This window comes from Myotis myotis, unplaced genomic scaffold (genome assembly GCF_014108235.1).
Source record: "Myotis myotis isolate mMyoMyo1 unplaced genomic scaffold, mMyoMyo1.p scaffold_m19_p_3, whole genome shotgun sequence".
NCBI classification, from domain to species: Eukaryota; Metazoa; Chordata; class Mammalia; order Chiroptera; family Vespertilionidae; genus Myotis; species Myotis myotis.
Window position 1 is genome coordinate 116343774 of NW_023416335.1, and position 17797 is coordinate 116361570.

Consider the following 17797-nt stretch of genomic DNA (forward strand, 5'->3'; position numbering starts at 1 on the left):
ATAACTATGTTCGAGGATTGCATCCTCATGTACTCCATTTTCGCTGAGAAGGCAGTTCCTACCGGTATTGGTAGTACTTATTGATGACTGTTCTCTTGACATATTCTGTCGTCGCCACCGCCTTCTTTCAACTTCAAAGGCACGTTGGTCTTTAGACATTTTCTGTCGATAACGCCAGTGTTTTTCGCCATCAGAGCGATGTTTTTCCAGTAGCTGATGTTCAGATACGTCCTGTCGCAGGTGCCGCCTTCTTTCAAGATCAGACGCACGCTGCTTTGTAGACATTTTCTGTTGATAACGCCGGCATCTTTCGGCTGCAGAGCTACATTGTATCAACAGTTGTTCTTTAGACATAGACCCACTTCCCTGCTGTCACGGTCTGAGATGCAGGTGAATGAGAGTCCTGGCCATCAGGCCGCTGAGAGCTGTCTGGCCAATGGCTGATTCTGGGTGATTCTGTGGGGGTGGGACTTCCTCCTCCTTGCTGTCAGTTTCCACAGCTGTGATGAGAAAGCTGGGGTGACAGAGGGAGCCATGCCCTCCAAGCCGCCCTCTCTCTCACTCTGCTCTGTGTCCAGTGGCCTCCCGCTCTGCCAAGTCCTCCAAACCTCCTGCTCTCCACCGGCAAGGTCCCAGGAGCCTGCAGGCGTGGCTAGGCGCAGATGGCCTTGGCTCCCCGACTGACGAAAGTCTCAGGATCCCATGGGCGTGGGTACAGCCTCGCCTCCCGGGGCCAGTGAAAGTTCCAGGAGCCCGCAGCCACGGCCGCCATCATCTCCTGGGGCGCTTGACACCTGCATATGCAAATTAACCGCCGTCTTTGTCAGATAACTTGCATAGTCACTTGGATTGGCTGGTGGGCGTGTTTGGTGGGCGTGGCTTGAGTGTAGCGAAGGGACAGTTAATTTGCATGTTTCTCTTTTATTATATAGAACTAGAGGCCCGGTGCACAAAAATTTGTGCACTCTGGGGCGGGGCGTGTGTCCTTCAGCCCGGCCTGTGCCATCTCACAGTCTGGGACCCCTCGGGGGATGACCATCTGCTAGCTGAGGCCTGCTCCCCAGAGGATTGGGCCTAAGCTGGCAATCAGACATCCCTCTGGGGGCCCGGCAGCCCTCGGGGGATATCCACTTGCCAGCGGGAAGCAGACCTAAGTTGCAGTCGGACATCCTTAGCGCTGCTGAGTAGGCGGGAGAGGTTCCCACCACCACCGCTGTGCTGGCAGCCGTCAGCCTGGCTTGTGGCTGAGCAGAGCTCCTCCATGTGGGAGCACACTGACCACCAGAGGGCAGCTCCTGCATTGAGCGTCTACCCCATGGTGGTCAGTGTGTGTCATAGTGACCAGTCATTCCCAGTATTTCTGCTGTTAGGGTCAGTTTGCATATCACCCTTTTACTATATAGGATAGAGGCCTGGTGCACGGGTGGGGGCCGGCTGGTTTGCCCTGAATGGTGTCCAGAATCAGGGTGGGGGTCCCGCTTGGGTGCCTGGCCAGCCTGGGTGAGGGGCTGATGGCTGTTTTCAGGCTGCCCGCACAACCTTCAGGATGGGGGTCTCCACTGGCGTGCCTGACCAGCCTGGATGAGGGGCTGATGGCTGTTTTCAGGCTGCCTGCACCCCCTTCAGGGTGGGGGTCCCCACTGGGGTGCCTGGCCAGCCTGGATGAGGGGCTGATGGCTATTTTCAGGCTGCCCACACTCCCTTCAGGGTGAGGGTCCCCACTGGGGTGCCTGGCCAGCCTGGATGAGGGGCTGATGGCTGTTTTCAGGCTGCCCGCAACCCCTTCAGGGTGGGGTTCCCCATTGGGTTGCCTGGCCAGCCTGGATGAGGGGCTGAGGGCTGTTTTCAGGAGGGCCAAGCCTGCAACTGAAGTTCCCAGTCTCTCCTTTTTTTCTTTTTTTTTATTCTGGGATTTACCTTCTGTAATTGAAACTTTGTTGTGGCTCCAGCTCCAAGGCCGGCTGGCTGAAAGCAGGAATCTGGGGTTTGTTTAGCATCTATAATTGCAACATTGTTTCTTAGAATGCAGCTCAGAGCCCAGCTGCGGCAGGCGGGGAACCTTGGCTTCCTCCATCACTAGAGCAAGCAAACCTCATGTTCGCTTCAGCTACCTGGCTGCCGGCCCCCATCTTGGTTGGCAGTTAATTTGCATATCACCCTGATTAGCCAATGGGAAGCGTAGCAGAGGTATGGTTAATTACCATGTTTGTCTATTATTAGATAGGATGCTCAATGTTACTGATCATCAGAATAGTTATCATCAGTACACTGACAAGAACAAGTGTTGGAGAGGATGTGGAGAAAATGAAACCTCGTGCACTGTTGATGAGATTCCAAATTGCTGAAACCACTATGGAAAAGGGTATGGAGGTTCCCTTAAAAGTTAAAAGAACATATGTATCCTTATGTTCATTGCAGCATTATTTACAACTAGAGGTCCGGTGCATGAATTCATGCACGGGTGGGGTCCCTCGGGATAGCCTGCGGGAATTGGGCCCCAGCTCGTGCCCCCACCCTCACAGCCCTTCAGCCCTTCCTGGCACCCCGCCGTGGACTGGTGCCACCCCTCACCTGCTCCATCATCCCGCCTGCAGGGCAATCGATCATGGCCAGAAACCCCCGCTCGGCTCCTTCAGCGCCTGGGAGCTGGGTGGCGGCCCCACTCCCCACCACCCACTGCCGCCACTGGTTGCTGTCTGCAGGGCGATCGGCAGGGCAATCAGGCCCCCATTCACACCCGCCTTGGCCTGGCACCACCCATTCATCTGCTCCACCATCCCGCCACAGTCCCGTTCTCATTGGGGCCCATCGGGGCTGGCAGTGCCTCCACTGCGGCCTGCTGCCAGCGCTGTGTTGTCAACGCCCACCATGTTCTGTGCCGCCCCCTGGTGGTCAGTGCACGTCACAGTGAGCGGTCGAACTCCCGGTCAAACTTCCAGTCGAACAAATTGCATATTAGGCTTTTATTACATAGGATAACCAAGATATGGAAGCAACCTAGGTGTCCATCGATTGACAAATATATAAAGAAATTGTGGTACATATATACAATGGAATATTACTTGGCCATAAAAAAGAATTAAATCTTAGGATTTGCAACAACATGGATGGACCTAGAGGGTATCATGCTAAGTGAAATACATCAGACAGACAAAGACTAATACCATATGATTTCACTTATACATTGAATCTAAAAAATAACAACACAAAACAGAAGCAAACTCATAGATTCAGAGAACAAACTGGTGGTTGCCAGGTGGGAGTGGGTTTGGGAGCTGGGTGAAAGGAACCCTGGCCGGATGGCTCAGGTGGTTGCAACATCATCCTGTACACCAAAAAGGTTTTGGGTTCAATTCCCAGTCAGGGTGCATACAGGAGGCAACAGATCAATGTCTGTCTCTCTCTCTGTCTCTCTCTCTCTCATCAATAAAACATATCCTGGGGTGGGGATGAAAAAAAGGGTGCAGGTATTAAGAAGTACAATTTTGCAGTTACAAAATAGTCACATGGATGTAAAGTGCAGCATAGGGAGTGTAGTCCATAATATTGTAAGCTGTCAGGTGGTTACTAGATCTATTGGGGGAACACTTCGTGAGTTATATAAATATCTAACCACTATGCTGAACACCTGAAATATCATATTGAATGTCAACATAACTGAAATTTTAAAAATTTGAAAATAAAACTCAATACAAAAACAAACCATCGAATTATGCCGGGGTCCAACCCCAGCGGGTCCAGGGGTCCCCAAAGGTGTGGACGGAGTTGGCGAAGAAGGAATGACACGGAGACAGCGTTCAGTTGATCAGCAGCCTAGCCAGGATCTCTAGCCAAGTTCTGGTCAGGATCTCCAGTGAAGTTCTGGTTAGGATCTCCAGCCAGGTTCTGTGTCCATGTTGTCTTGCTAGGTTCTCCAGCCAGGTTCTCCAGGTTCTCCAGCCAGGTTCTGTAGCCAAGTTCCCTCGCTAGGTTCTCCAGCCAGGTTCTGTCCAGGTTCTCCAGCCAGGTTCAGTTACCAGGTTCTAGTCAGGTTCTCTTGCCAATTTCTGTAGTCAGGTTCAGTCCAGGATCTTTTGCCATGTTCTCTCGCTAGGTTCTGTCTCTAGGTTCTGAGGCCAGTTTCTGTCCAGGAACTTTTGCCATGTTCTCTCCAGCGAAGTTCTTCTGTCTCTAGAGAACGTTCTGTGTAGGTTCTGTGCCTAGGTTCTGTCTCTCTTGGTTCTGTCTTCTTACATCTGTATTTATACCAGTTGATTCCAATCCTATCAATCTCTATTTCAAAGGTTAGGGCGTTTCTTATCTCCATTCCAGGGAGTAAAGATTATGTAGCTTAAGCATGATTGTTCGTAGTTAAAGTGATTAATTACCCACCTGGCACTTAGTTAAGAGGTTTTATTCCCTCCCTAACTTCAGGGGAAAATCCCTACCTGGGGAAACAACCTTTCTCAGAGACCTTGGTTAAAACACATAGTGCCAAGAAGGTGAGCAAACATATTAAGAACAGTATGCCATATATGCCAGGTCCCTTGAAACAGCAAGCATGGACCGGCTCCCGGCAGAGTTAAAAATAGGAACAAAAGACTTGCATAGATACTTCAAGAAAGAATACAGATGGCAAATAAGCACCTCATAGATGTTCAACACGATTAGTCATTAAGGAGATGCAAACCAAAACCATGAGATACCACTACACACCTAAAAGAATAGCTAAGCTTGAAAAGACTGACCACACCAAGTGTTAGTTAAGTATCTGGAGAACCCAGAACTCCCATACCCAGCTGAAGAGAATATACGGTAAACTATCCCAATCACTTTGGAAAACAATTTGGCAGTTTCTTAAAAAATTAAACATACACTTACCCAGTCGATCCAGCCATTCTACTCCTAGGTATTTATGCAAAATAACTAAAAGCATTTGCCCAAATAAAAGCATTTGTACATGAATGTTCACACAGCTTTATTTGTAAAAGCCAAAATAACACCAAAATCCATCAACAGGTGAATGGATAAATCAACTGTATATTCATGGAATGATTTATACCTGCAACAACATGGATGAATTTCAAGATTAATTATGCTGAATGGAAGCCAGGTTTTTTTGTGTGTGTTTTTTTAAATATATTTTATTGATTTTTTACAGAGAGGAAGGGAGAGAGATAGGGAGTTAGAAACATCGATGAGAGAGAAACATACATCAGCTACCTCCTGCACATCCCCCACTGGGGAAGTGCCTGCAACCCAGGTACATGCCCTTGATCGGAATCAAACCTGGGACCCTTCAGTCCGCAGGCCGACGCTCTATCCGCTAAGCCAAACCGGCTTTGGCGGAAGCCAGGTTTTAAAAAAAATGTATAAGCTGTATGATTCCATTTATATTACTACAATATTGTAATTTATAATAAGAAATATACACTTGGTCTTCATCCCCGTTTTTGACAAAGAGCTCCTAAAACCCTTGGAATTTCTTATTCTAAACCTGGAATCGTGATTAAGAGTCATAATTTTTAGGAGCCCTGCGCGCACTTCACCCAGAGTGGGCCCGACCGGAGCATGCGGGGGAGGCAGGCAGCCCGCTCGCTGCGGAGCTCCGAAAAAAAAGAAGAAAAAAACAAATAGTCATAATTTTTATATTTGTAACAATCCCCTTTCTACCTCACCTAAGTATATTAATGAGGTGACTTTTGGAAGGACCCTAAGTATGGGGGCTGTGCCAGGGGAACCAGCAATTTGATTAGAGGGCTGGGCCATTCAGTCCCACCCACCCCCAACTGAGGGGCGGGGAGAAGAACTGGAGATTGAGTTTAAGACCAATGGTCAATGATTTACTCAATCAGGCCTATGTAATTAAGCCTCAATAAAAACCAAAAAGGATGATTCTGAGAGCTTCCAGGTGGGTGAACCAGAACACATCCTTGTACCAGAAGAGAGATGCACCCGAAACTCCAGGAGGCCAGCAGCTCCGTGTTAGAGACCCTGCCATCCTTCGTCCTGTGTGCTCTTCATCTGGCGGTTCATTTGTATCCTTTAACATCCTTCGTAATAAAGCAGTAATCTAGTAAGTAAACTGGTTTCCTGAGTTCTGTGAGCCGTACAAGCTAACCAACCAAACCATTCATTGTAGGGTGTCATGGGCACCTCTCAATTAAAACTGAGTGGAGCAGAGGGCAGTCTTGCGGGACAGAACCCCACCTGTGGAATCTGATGCTATCTCCAGGTAGAAAGATATCAGAACTAAGTGCAACTGTAGGACACCCAGCTGGTGTTGCCAACTTGCTTGTTGTATAGAAATCCCACCCAGGAGTGAGGCAGTATTGAGAGTACAGGAGACACACAAAGGAGTGTTTCTCTTTCACAGTAACATTCTGGGAGATGCAAAGTAATCTGCAGTGACAGAAGGAGATCAATGGCTGCCTGCAGGTGGGGGAGAGACAAGGGGGTGGGGAGGAGGGGAATGACAAAGGGCCATGAGGAAACTTGTGGGTAATGGTATGTCACTATTTTCTTTGTGGCTATGGTCTCATGGGTATACGCATATACCCATCAGAACTTACACTGTATATTTTTAAATAGTGAGAATTTATTGTATATCAATTATGCCTCAGTAATGCTGTCTAAAAGTAGATCAATGGAGGTGGGTAAAAGAGCAAAAGATAAATCAGGAGATCACTGAACATTCATTTAATGTTTAGATTGTAGCATGATGGTCAAGTAAGAAATAATTGTTAACCACTAAATATCACAACAGAAGAAATAGATATAAAAAACAAACTTAGGAACTACACAGGCACAGCTCCAAAAGAATATTTACAGAAGGCACAGTTAATGGCATTATAAAAACAGCAAGCAGAAATGCTAACTCAATTCCTTAAAAAGGTTCTCCTCCTACAGAATTCCCTTATCTGAAGGGAATTTGTCCCTACCAACCTATCAGAGAAGGTACCACTTCAAACAGTCTGAACACAGACAGCTCTTCTTCAAGGGGCCTGGCACTCTGGCACAGCAGCCAAACAAGCCCCCAGGGAAGTGGATGGAGCAACAAGCAGAAGCCCCAAGTTCTTCAAGAGCTGGCCCTGGGGAGGTCATTTAATCCCACTAAACCCAAGTCCTTATTTAAAATACGTACACAATAATATCTGTCTGCTTACAGATATACTGTGATGATACACTTGAAAGCCATAAAGTGGAACACAAACACTAGACACAACTCCTATGAAAAAATAAGTATTTACTTGATAAAAAAATTTCACTACCTCCCATTTCACTTTAATTAGATAAGATCAAGAAGCCAGTTATCAAAACTACAGTCAGCCAGTAATCACACTGTGATCAATATGAAAAGCTCATAAGCTGTTTACTATATTATTACTTATAATTCATAATCTACACTAAAAATTTATTAAATCTTTGCCCTTTTAAATAAAACAAAAAAGGTTACCTCCTTAGTCACAGTACAATAAACATAACTTACATTTTACAAACACAATCTTAAAATTAAGCCAACTGCATATTTTTTTAATATAAAATACATCAATAAACACTCAGAAGCTAAAACCTCAATAGTATTTTAACACTTACTAAGGAGCTATGACTTTCTAAACAACACTGATCTCAAAGAATTTTAGAAATTCAAAAAGAATTTTTAGGTACTCAGAATATACCTTTTATGACCTATGATATCAAGGTTTCATTCTCAAAACGCTCCAGTTTTTGTTTCTAATTACCTAGTTATCCATAAATTGCAATCTTTAAAAAAAAAAACTAGCTAGCATCTTTTCTTTTTGTTAAGAAAGGTATAGGACATATTTTTTTTATCTTATTCTTTTGCATCTACTTTTTTAAACATATTTTTATTGATTTCAGAAAGGTAGGGAGAGAGAGAAATAGAAACATCAATGATGAGAGAGAATCACTGACCAGCCATCTCCTGCACACCTCCCACCAGGGATCAAGCAAGCCCACAACCTGGGCATGTGCCCTGACCAGGAATCAACCGCAACTTCTGGTTCACAGGTCAACTTCAGGTTCACAGGTCGATACTCAACCACTGAGCCACACCCTGTATCAATTATTTGAGAATGGCATTCACCAAACAAATTAACAAGGAAAATTCAAATTGCATAAAAAATAAATTTGTTCCTAAATTAAACAAAGTATAAGATACAAAATTAAATGACTGGTTCAGTGTGTAAAGAAACCACCATTACCATATCCTGAAATAGCAAGTCAAACCATGGGAAATTACCACTTTTATTAGTCAAAAATAGGCAAATTTTGTCAATTTCATATGAATGAACAAAACAAAATAAGATCAAGTCAAAACAGCAGTAAAGCTGTGGGATCTGCCAACTGTTCTCTAACATACACGCTACTAAACTTGAGTTTCTGTGTTTTTATAAACAAAAAAGCATCCTAATGGCAATACTTCTGACAACTAGAAAATGTGTTCCTGGAAGTTAAGATAAATTAAATGGCTATTTTAGTTAACAATTCCCAATTGTTTGAGCCATGAAAGCAGGAAGAGTAATACCAGATAGTGAAATATCTCAAATTTGTAACTTATGTACCTGACCTCGAATCAAGTCTGGCATCCTATGAGTTCCATTCTTCTGAACATATTCCCACAATAAAACATGATCACCATCAACGAGGATCAGTCAGGGTACTAGGTAACTTCATAGAAAATTACCAAAGAAACAAAATCATAAAGCTAATATTGGTATACCAGTTAAAGATGACAAATGAGAACATTTTATACACATAAGCATTTTCTATACATTATGTCATTTACATCCATCTACAACTTTACATGTTGGCATTGCCGCCACTTAACAGATAAAGAAATTAGGGCTCAAAAAGTAACTCATCTAAAATGACATGATTAGTAAGTGTAAACACTTAAATTCAAAACCAGTTCATTCAGATGTCAAAGTCTTTGGGGTTTGTTTGTTTTTTAGGTATAACTGACATATTAGTCTCAGGTATACAGCATAATTCAGTATCGGTATATAGAGTTGATCCTTGAACAATACAGGAGTAGGAGCACCAACTACACACCCCGTAGTCAAAAACCCACAGTTAACTTCAGTTGGCCCTCTGCATACCCAGATTCCCAACTGTGGATGGAAAATACATTTGCCCCTTGAACGTGTGTGTGTTTCTACATGTAAGTGGACCTGCACAGTTCAAACCCATATTGTTTAAGGGTTAACTGTATTGTAAAATGATAATCACAATAAGTCTAGACAGCATCCATCACCATATATGGTTATAAAAAATTTTTTTTCTTGTGATGAGGATTTTAAGATCTACTCTCTTAACAACTTTCAAAAACGCAATACAGCCGAAACCGGTTTGGCTCAGTGGATAGAGCGTCGGCCTGCGGACTGAAAGGTCCCAGGTTCGATTCTGGTCAAGGGCATGTACCTGGGTTGCGGGCATATCCCCAGTAGGAGATGTGCAGGAGGCAGCTGATCGATGTTTCTCTCTCATCGATGTTTCTAACTCTCTATCTCTCTCCCTTCCTCTCTGTAAAAAATCAATAAAATATATTTAAAAAAAAAAAAAAACGCAATACAGTAACTATAGTCACCATGCTGTAAATTACATCCCAGGACTTAATTATGTTATAACTGAAATTTGTACATTCTGACTGCCTCCACCTATTTCTCCCACCTCTGGCAACCACTAATCTATTCTTTGTATCTATGAACTTGGTTTTTGTCATTGTTGCTATTATTGTTTTTAAATTGCACTTTTAAATAAAATCCTTACTTGTCTTTTTCTGACTTACTTACATTATCACTTACCATAATGCCCTCAAGTCCACCCATGTTGCCCCAAAGGGCAAGATTTCCTTCTTTTTTATGGCTAAATAATATTCCATTGTATATATACCACATCTTCTTTATTCACTCCATCGATGATGAGCAGTTAGGTTGTTTTCATATCTTGGGTATTGAAAATAACGTTGCAATGAACATGAGAGTGCAAATATCTTTTCGAATTTGTGTTTTCATTTTCTTCAGAAAAATATCCAGAAGTGGAATTACTGGATCATACAGTAGTGCTATTTTTAATTTTTTGAGGAACCTCCATATTGTTTGCCATAGTGACTGCATTGTTTTACACTCCCATCAAGAGTGCACAAGGTCCCCTTTTCTCCACATCCTCACCAACACCTGTTAATTTATATCTTTTTGACAGCAGCCATTTAAATAGGTATGAGCTGATACCTCATTATGGTTTTGACTTGCATTGCCCTGATGATTAGTGATATTGAGCATCCTCATGTACCTGTTGACCATCTGTCTGTATGTCTTCTTTGGAAACAATGTCTACTCAGATCCTCTACCCATTTTTTAGAAAGATTGTTTGGGTTTTTTTGCTATTGATTTGTATGAGTTCTTTATATTTTTTTACATTAACCCCTTATCGGATATATGATTTGAAAATATTTTCTCCCATTGAGTAGGTAGCCTTTTCATTTTGTTGATGGTTTCCTTTGCTGTGCAAAAACTTTCAATCTGATGTAGTCTCACTTGTTTATTTTTGCTTTTATTGCCTTTGCTTTGGAGTCAGACCCAAAATTTTATCTCCAAGACTGATGTCAAGAAGCTTACCACCTATGTTTCCTTCTAGGAGTTTTATGGTTCAGGTCTTTAATCCTTTTGTATTAATTTTTGTGTATGGTGTAAGATAGTAGTCTAGTTTCACTGTTTTGCATGAGGCTGTCCAGTTTTCCCAACACCATTTATTGCAGATACTATCCTTTCCCCCACTGTGTGTTCTTGGCTCTTTTGTTGTAAATTAATTGACCGTAAAGTATGGGTTTATTTCTCGGCTCTCTATTCTGTTCCATTGATCTGTGTCTATTTTTATGCCAATGCCATAGTTTTGATTACTATAGTTTTGTAATATAGTTCTTTGGTATGTGTTTTTTCAAGAGTGCTTTGGTTATTTGGAGACTTCTGTGGTTCCCTACAAATTTTAGGACTTTTTGTGTTACTTCTGTTTAAAATGCATTTGGAATAATTCTTCCCATCCAGTTCAAAACCAGTTTTCTCAAATGCCATTTTTTATTATTATTTTTTAAAGGAGAGAGAGACAGAAACCTCAATGATGAGAGATAATCACTGATTGGCTGCCTCCTGCACGCCCCCTACTGGGGATCGAGCCCGAAACTCAGGCATATGCCCTTGACCGGAATGGAACCTGGGACTCTTCAGTCCTCAGGCTGATGCTCTATCCACTGAGCCAAACCAGCTAGGGCTCAGATGCCATTTATTTTTCCTTTTTAATCCTCACCTGAGGATATGCTTATTGGTTTTAAAGAGAGGAAGGGGGGAAGAGAGAGAAGGAGGAGGGGGGGGAGAGAGGGAGAGAGGGAGAGAGGGAGAGAGGGAGAGAGGGAGAGAGGGAGAGAGGGAGAGAGGGAGAGAGGGAGAGAGGGAGAGAAAAACATCAATTGGTTGCCTCCAATACATGTCCCAACCTAGGTATGTGCCCTGACTGGGAATTGAACCTGCAACCTTTTGGTGTATGGGACAATGTTCCAACTAACAGAGCAACCCGGCCAGAGCAGATGCCAGTCTTTTAATGTTTCTCCAATGAAGATCCTGTATCAGCAGCATCATTTGAGTATCCTTTGTCTGTTTGATACTCTGAATATTACTTTTTAAAATCTTCAGCAGTTCATCAAGATTTGATCCTCCAAAAGGTACAAACTTCCATTTATAAAATAAGTAAGTATGGGATGTAATGTACAACATGACTATAGCTAACACTGCTGTATGATATATAGCAAAGTTTTAAGAGAGTAAATCCTATGAGCTCACATCACAAGGAGGAATTTTTTTTCCTTTTTTCTTTCCTTTTTATTTTTATTATATCTATATGAGAAGATCAATATTAGCTGAATCTATTATGATAATCATTTCACAATATATGTACATTACACCATCATGCTGTACACCTTAAACTTATATAGTGATGTATATCAATTATTTCTCAATGAAACTGTAAATAAAGATTATTATCCTTTTACAAATGATAGGAATGAGAATCAAGGATTTAAGTGGGTTTTGCTCAAAAACTTAGGACTATATTTTTTAGTATTTGAACATAAAATTTTCTATTAATGGCTAAACTTACATTTCCTCTACTATGCTACTCTGCCTTACCAAACATACAGCACTAATTGATAAAACCACTAATATGTAATTAAAGTAGGAATGCACACAAGTATTAAATTATATATTTGTATAAATTTGTAAGCATTCTACTGATGCTGAAAAACTGTTCTACGTCAAGAGACCTAGAAATTATTCTAGTAAAACCATCTAAAGACACTGTCTTGTCAAATAACTATCCCAGGCAATTGGAACCAGTACTTGAGATTTCCTCAATTCTACACTGCTAACCATCATAAAAATAAAAAAGTATTTGAAAATTATTTAGCAGAAACCAATAAGTATAATATATGACTTATCTATCTATCTATCTATCTATCTATCTATCTATCTATCTATCATCCATATATATAAAAAAAGGCTAATATGCAAAGTGTCCCCACGGCAGTTTGACCAAGAGACTGGGAGTTTGATCGCTTGCTATGACATGTGCTGACCACCAGTGGGCAGCGCGGAACAAAGGAAGGTCCTGATCAGTCCTGATCGCCAGCCAGCCCTAGGGACCCTACCCATGCATGAATTTTGTGCACTGGGCTTCTAGTATCTATAATATAAAAGTATAATATGCTAATTAGACCAGACATCCTTCTGGATGACCTTCTGGACAAAGCTGCGGGACCCAAGGCAGAGGTGGCTGCTGTGGCAGTGGGGGCAAAGGCAGCTGTCGCGGCAGTGGGGGCCAAGCCCCTTGCACAAATATCATGCATCAGGCCTCTAGTCTACACTAATAAAAGAGAAACATGGTAACTGGAGTACTACCGCTACCCTTTTCATTGGCTAATCAGCGAGATATGCAAATTAACTGTCAGCCAAGATGGCAGCCGGCAGCCAGGCAGCTTGAAACTAACATGAGGCTTGCTTGCCTCAGTGACGGAGGATCGTTGGAGGAAACCAACGTTCCCCGCCTGCGGCTGCAGGCCTCTGAACGGGCAGTTTAAGAAACATTGTAACAAATACCGCCGTACTTCAGCCAGCAGATTCGCAACACTGTAAGCAAAGGCCAGAAACCTACTTTCAGCCGCGGAGGCCTAAGAGTTGGAGCCAAGCCTCAAGGTAAAGCTGGCCCAGAATAAAAAAAAGAAAAAGAAAAAAAGGAGCGGTTGGGAACTTCAGTCACTCCCAGCCTGAAAACAGCCCTCAGCCCCTCACCCAGACTGGCCAGGCACCCCAGTGGGGACCCCCACCCTGATCCAGGACACCCTTCAGGGCAAACCAGCTGGCCCCACCCATGCACCAGGCCTCTACCCTATACAGTAAAAGGGTACTATGCCTCCCGGCACCGGGATCAGCGTGACAGGGGGCAGGGCCCCAACCCCCTGAGCAGCCCTGCTCTGTGCCTGATAGGGGGGAGCTCCCCAACCCCCCCCCCCCCACACGGGCCCTGCTCTGTGTGTGATGGGGTAGAGCCATAACCTCCCCATCGGCCCTGCCCTGAGTGTGAGAGTGGCAGCGCCCCAACCCCCTGATGGGCCCTGCTCTGTGTGTGACGGGGGCAGCGCCCCAAACCCCTGATTGGCCCTGCTCTGTGCGTGACAGGGGGTAGCGCCGCAACCTCCCCATCGACCCTGCCTTGAGTGTGACAGGGGACGGTGCCCCAACCCCCAATTGGCCCTACCCTGAGCGTGACTGAGGGTGGCATCACAACCTCCCAATCTGCCCTGCTCTGTGCATGACGGGGCGGTGCCCCAACTCCCCAATCGGCCCTGCTCTGAGCCCGACCAGGGGCTGCACCTAGGGATTGGGCCTGCCCTCTGCCACCCGGGAGCAGGCCTAAGCCAGCAGGTCGTTATCTCCCGAGGGGTCCCAGACTGCGAGAGGGCACAGGCCGGGCTGAGGGACCCCCCCTCCCCCCCGAGTGCACAAATTTTTGTGCACCGGGCCTCTAGTTATTATATAAAGCCTAATATGCTAAGTGTCTGACCGACCAGTCAACTGTTTGGTTGACCTCTCGACCAGTCACTATGGCATGCACTGACCACCAGAGCGCAGACGCTCCAACCGTTAGGTTAGCTTGCCGCTGGGGTCTGGCCGATTGGGCGAGACCAGCCAGACATGCTCTGGAGCACTCCAGTGGTCCCTCTCCAGCCAGCCAGCCCCGATTGGCTCTGATGGGTGCTGGGCAAGACGGCCCCAATTGGGACTGGGAAAGACGGGCTGGACACACCCTGAAGCCCTCCAGCGGTCCCTCCCCCAGCCTCTAAAATATTTCTTCTAATTAATTGCCTTTCATAGTGTACGAATCCGTGCACCAGGTCTCTAGTATTATTATATTAGAGGCCCGATGCACGAAATTCAGGGAAGGGGCTTGGTCCCTGCTGCCACTGCAGGGGCCAGGGCCTCTGCCACCTCTGCCTCAGCCTCCTCATCTAAGTAGCATATTACACTTTTATTATTATAGATAAAACATGCCAATGCATTCTAAGATACAGACAGCAAGGAAACAAAACAATCTAAACTCATCCAAAGCCAAATAATAGTTATAATGAATTTAACAAATAATTTTGTTTGCCCTCCTAGGATTAAGAGGATATCTTGATGTTGTTTCAAATAGTCTTTTTCTTTATATTAAAAATATAATATCCTTTGTCTGTTGAGTATCCCTTTGTCTGTTTGAATGCCTTCCAATTTTTTTTAAATATGTTATTGATTTTTAGAAAGAGAGGAAGGGAGAGAGAGAAACATCAATGTGAGAAACATCCTTTAGCTGCCTCCCACATGCCCCCTACTCGGGGTCAAACCCAAAACACAGGCATGTGTCCTGACTTGGAACAAACTGGCAACCTCTCAGTGCATGCAACATGGGACGATGCTTTACCAACTGAGCCACATGGGCCATGGCTGTCTTCTACTTTCTTTTTTTTTTTAATTTATCTTTATTGTTGAGAGTATTACAGAAGTCCCCTTTTTTCCCCATTGACCCTCTCCAACCCCCCTTCCTATCCTACCCCCAGGCCTTTACCAACCTATTGTCTGTGTCCATGGGTTATGCATATATGCACATAAATTCTTTGGTTAATCTCCCCTCACCCCACCTCTCCAGCCCCCCTCCCCACCCCCACTCCCACCCACTCCTGCTTTCCCTCTGAGATTCATCATTTTGTTCCATGCTTCTGTGTCTCTGGATCGATTTTGTTCATTGGTTTATTTTGTTCATTAGATTCCACATATGAGTGCGATCATGTGATACTTGTCTTTCTCTGACAGGCTTATTTTGCTTACTGTCTTCTACTTTCTTCCGGTGAAAGTTTAAATTATTCTTTTAAAACTGCTTCTGCCCAGCTGGCATGGCTCAGTGGTTGAGTGCTGACCTATGAACCAGGAGGTAATGATTAGATTCCCAGTCAGGCCTGGGTTCAAGGCTCAATCCCAGTGTGGGGCTTGCCTGGAGGCAGCCAATCAATGATTCTCTCTCATCATTGATGTTTCCATCTTTCTCTTCCTGTCCCTTCCTCTCTGAAATCAATAAAAATATATATTTTTTAAAAACTTAGTTTCTAATATCAGCCTTTAACACTGTAAATTTCCCCCTTGAAGTACTGTTCTAGGTATATCCCATGAATTTTGGAATGTTGTTTTTCATTTTCATTCAATTCAAAATATTTTCTAATTTCCCTTGAGACTTCCGCTTTGACCCATGGGATTTTTAGAATGTTATATTTAATTTCAAAATATCTGAAGATTTCCCAGTTATCTAATACTGATTTCTTAGTTAATTCCATTGTAGTCAAAGAATACAGACATATTCCTAAAAAAATTATCTGCAAAGTAAAATTATGGGAATTAAATTCACTTTTCCAACAGTAAATTAATGTAATGATATTCCCAAGGTTTAGGTGAGATAGGATTAGAGATTAAGTGTTCCAGCATCCTTTCCTCTAAAGGATACATTGGCAGACTGGATAAAAAAAAAAAAAAATGTTCTCTCTCAATACTAATCTCAAAACCAAAAAAACCTTTTTGTTATTCTCCTTCGACCCTTTAAAATAAAGGGAAAAAAGAACAATTCCACATACATCATCTCATTTGGTTTTTACAACTCTATAAAACATGCAAGACAAATAATGGCATTTTATACATGAGGAAAGTGAACCTCAGAGAAAGAACTTGTTTTATTTGTCTGCTATGTCTCATTACTCTTAAATTACCCTTCAAAGATAGAGCAATATAGACCATTTAAATCTTTAAGTAATTCAAAACCTTATTATCCACTGTTGGAATCACCATCATTTTAGTTCAGAGTAAGCGACAGAAAAAACTGACTAGGCTTAAGTTTTATCATCTTGACTTCTCATACCCATTCATTATTAACAAAGTTCAGATAATAAAGAACTGGTTAAACCTCAGGACATAAAAAGTAAACAGGCAAAATATATAGCCATATTTGTTGTTCACATAAAAATTAATATGACTATATAAAACTGGAGGCCCAGTGCACAAAATTCATGCGGGGGAGGGAGGGGCCCTCAGCCCAGCCTGCACCCTCTCCAATCCGGGACCCCTTAGGAGATGTCCGACTGCCAGTTTAGGCCTAAACCGCCAGTCGGACATCTCTCTCACAATCTTGGACTGCTGATTCCTAATCGCTCACCTGCCACCCCACCGCCAGCCTGATCGCCTCTCATTGCCTCTGCATGCCGGCCTGATTGCCCCTAACTGCACCCCCTGCTGGCCTGGTCACCCCTAACTGTGCCCTGCTGCTGGCCAGGTTGCCCCCAACTGCCCCCTCCCTGCCTGCCTGGTGACTCCTAACTGCACCCCCTGCTGGCCTGGTCACCCATTACTACTCCCCCTACCGGCCTGGTCACCCCAACTTCCCCCCTCTGCCAGCCTGGTCGCCCCTCACGGCCCCCCCACTGGCCTGGTCACTCCACACAGCCTGCTGTTCAGTCATTTGGTCATCCCTCACTAACCCCCTGCCAGCCTGGTCATAGGCAGCCATCTTGTGAGGATATGTGGGTTAATTTGCATATTACCTCTTTATTATATAGGATTTTCTTTCAAATTCTTACTGTTGATTAGGATATAAAGATCTATTATTCTTAAAATTTATATATTAAAATACATTAATATCAGTATTTTGATGTATTAAAATATTTATCCTGTTATGTTTCAAATTAAAATTCTAAACTATAACATTACATAAATTAAATGGCTTTTAAGGGTAAAAGTCATACACTCTTACCGTATAAGTGTTGACTTAGGGGTTGCAGAAATTTCCCTCAGGCAGCATCACCACTTTGGCCCAGGTTTCAGTAGTAACAGCAATCAAAATTAAAACTAAAAAGAAAACAAAATTAAAAACTGGCAAGCAAAATGCATTCAAATCTTCAAAAAAAGGCTTAAATTCAAATTTCACATTTCAACAATTTCATCAAGGGAGCTCTAATCCCGGAAGTAGTTCTTTTTAAATTAAAACAAGCAGCTAATAAGGTATGTGAATTCCTGTATAATTCCAACTCCTTGCCCTAGAGTAAGCTCTAAAATTAACTTCAAAGAATTAGAGTAAATAATAGCCAAAGGGCAGGAAAATAAAAAGCCAAGCATATTGTAAGTTTATTCAACTGAAATGTTCATTTCACTTACCCAACAACAACCCATATTTTAGGTTT

General features: G+C 43.4%; 1 protein-coding gene across 3 annotated transcripts in view; it reads right to left on the bottom strand.

The window, feature by feature from the left end:
* Positions 1–17797, bottom strand: part of WASF3 (WASP family member 3) — a 148598-nt gene that overhangs the window by 70551 nt on the left and 60250 nt on the right. For 2 of the 3 annotated variants that reach the window (XM_036301258.1, XM_036301256.1), the window contains exon 2: positions 17371–17465. The exons of the other annotated variant lie outside the window; for it this stretch is intronic. The gene's annotated coding sequence lies outside the window, so the exon portion shown is untranslated. The remainder of the gene's footprint in view (positions 1–17370; positions 17466–17797) is intronic. 3 annotated transcript variants of the gene reach the window in all.